This window comes from Propithecus coquereli, unplaced genomic scaffold (genome assembly GCF_000956105.1).
Source record: "Propithecus coquereli isolate 6110/MARCELLA unplaced genomic scaffold, Pcoq_1.0 Scaffold10, whole genome shotgun sequence".
NCBI classification, from domain to species: domain Eukaryota; kingdom Metazoa; phylum Chordata; class Mammalia; order Primates; family Indriidae; genus Propithecus; species Propithecus coquereli.
Window position 1 is genome coordinate 1,463,698 of NW_012133858.1, and position 2,697 is coordinate 1,466,394.

The 2,697-nt window shown below is 41.3% G+C and overlaps 1 protein-coding gene across 1 annotated transcript in view; it reads left to right on the forward strand.

The window, feature by feature from the left end:
* MAATS1 (MYCBP-associated, testis expressed 1) overlaps positions 1–2,697 on the forward strand; it is a 125,470-nt gene that overhangs the window by 62,819 nt on the left and 59,954 nt on the right. The window lies entirely within an intron of this gene.

Sequence of the window (2,697 nt, forward strand, 5' to 3'; positions counted from 1 at the left end):
AAAAGGCCTGTCTATGGATATACGATAACAGTAACTGCCAAATTTTAAATGCATGCTAAATCCCAATCAGTGCACTAAGCATTTTAAAATGTACATTATCGTGATTTCTTACAACAGCTGTAAGTGTATTCTCATTTTTCAGTTAAGGAAATTAGTGCTTGGACACAACTTGCAAACTTGAAAATATCCAAAGCCTGCACTGTTTCAGCCATACTGCTGTGAAGTGCTAACAGCTGCTGTGTGAATTACCCTGTGTACACTAGCTGATAGGGAATAGCAAAGAACCCACAGTACCTCTTACTGTCCTTTACTAGCTGTATGGCTTTGGGTAAATTATGCAACCTCTCTGTGTCTATGTTTCTTCTTCTGCAAATGAGGATATTAATAATACTCTATTTTAGGATTGTAGGAGGATTAAATGAATAATTATACATCAACTGTTTAAAACAGTGCCTGGCACAAAGCAAGGATAAATGCTAACTGCTAACATCATCATCATCATCATCATCATCATCATTATCATCACTCTTTTCCATAGGGCTTAGATGCTTAGTATTTTCTTTACTAAGTATTTTCTTTACTAAGCCTCAATAATATTCTTAGAATTTGGAGCTAGGGCCGCATTCTAAAGCCATGAGCTCAGAAACTCATCATCCATCAACAAGTGCCCTCCGTATTGGAAGTATGAGACAAGGCCTTTATTTTTTAGTCATTTACAATCTAGGTAGAAAACAAAATATAACTCACATGAATGCTTTAATGCTGAATGGGTTGGTACAAACACAAGTGTCCTTAAGAGGTAAATATGGGTTGACAGAATCAGAGGAGGAGCTTCCTGGAGGAGCTGGGACTTGAGCTGGGCTTTGTAACAAGGGTAGGAATTGGAGTGCAGGCACTGCAGGCCGGGCAGCTGCTGAGGAGGGGGCTGGAAGCCAGCCTGGTAGGGAGCAGTGATGGGCGGAACTAAAAAGTGGGAACAGAGGGAGCAGCAAGAAGTAAGACTTGGGTTTGGTTTGCCTCTAGGAGGTGTCCTTCTAAAGAAGAGAACAGGTAACTTTTATTTAACCCAATCAGTCCTAAGTCAGAAAATAATGGAGTTTGCAAAATTGTCATTCCTATCAGTACCCTCTTGAAAACATTTGGGAATGGTTTCATTCAGACTTTCGGAATAAAAATTCTTCTGTCACTTTGGCACAGTGAGGCACGCACAGCGGAAACATATTATTGCAGCCCATCAGATCATCCATAGGCACACGGAAGCCATGCTCCAAAAGAGAGTAACTGAGCAACAGCAAGAAGAGGTCTCAGACGCTGACATCTTATCTGGGAAAGAAACTCACAATGAGGAAAACAGCTAAGGTGAGTTTAATTTTCCATCTGGAAGGAAGCAGAGAGAGAGGAGAAAAAGCAGCATTGTGAAAATGCAAAAAGATTGTTTATTGTTTGAGAAAATGAAGTACTTGAAATTGGCACATTTCATCTAGGTTGTAGCATCTACTATCAAAATTATCAGAAAATTAGAGTAGATAATTACAGCAGTTGCATTCTTGTGATCCAGAAAATGGGACTCCAGATTATTTGTATGGGTTCTTTTAGCAGGGATTGTACCCCATCATAAATAAAGCTACAGACTGTGTCAGCATTATTAAAAAAGCTTGTCCTTACAGAATTAGAATGCATTGTGCTGGTGGTAAGCACAGCACAAGACACAGAGTCTGCCCAACTCTAGCCCAGACGCCTTCTGTAATGCTCACCAGGGCTTGGTCTTAGGCTCAGCTAAATATTCACACTCACGAGACTAACATAGGCCATATTTGGCATAATCCACTTAGAAAGATATAAGACAGGAAACACAGCTTCCAGCAGGGGAACCTCAGACATTTCTCTTCCTGTAGGAGCCCTTGCCATATACACACAGAACACATAGCTATTTTCTTAGCCCCCAGGTTACAGAGCTCAGGTACAAGGAAAAGACATTCACATTGAGTGGGTACAGGAGCTGCCCTGGATTGAAAGCCTCATACCCCAGGGGCCAGAATCTGTTGTAATAATTCCAAGGCATAGCTTCCACGGTCCCCACAATGGATTTGCCCAGTTACAAAAGTCAACACACTCACAGAAACTTGAAGCTACAGTTCCCTATTAGGTATTAATCATAGTTTATAATCCTCCCAGTCCAGATGCAATTTACCAATCAGGGGTCATTTTTACTTTAAGTAGTTAAAGTTGCTTAGTAACAGGTGACACACACTCCCTTATCAGGTTACTAAGAGGACAGAGCTAGAGAGTCCACTGAAAGTAAAATTCTCATGAGAAGGGCAAATGGAGTGAACTTTGCCTGTTCCTTCTCCCTCAACCCTTCCATGGGAGAGGCACATCTTTTGCCATTTTGCCCCAGGGGTGTGCTAACTATCAGGTTGGTGGGGAACACCAAGGCTAGGGAGAAAGTTTAGCTGAGCATTCAGAAGGTTTGGGTCTTAGCCACCTTTGCTACTAACTGTATAATCTTATACAAATAATTTCCCTCACTTGAGGTTTGCCCATGAACATGTTACCAAAAGACCTTCTGCAGAGGAATCTATTGTAACCTTAAGTCCCAATCAAAGGGGATTATGGAAGGAGGGTTGAGGTGAGGGGGAAGTTAAGAAAAACAGCAGAGAGAAAACTGGCAAATTGATTCTTAAATATCAAGCTGTG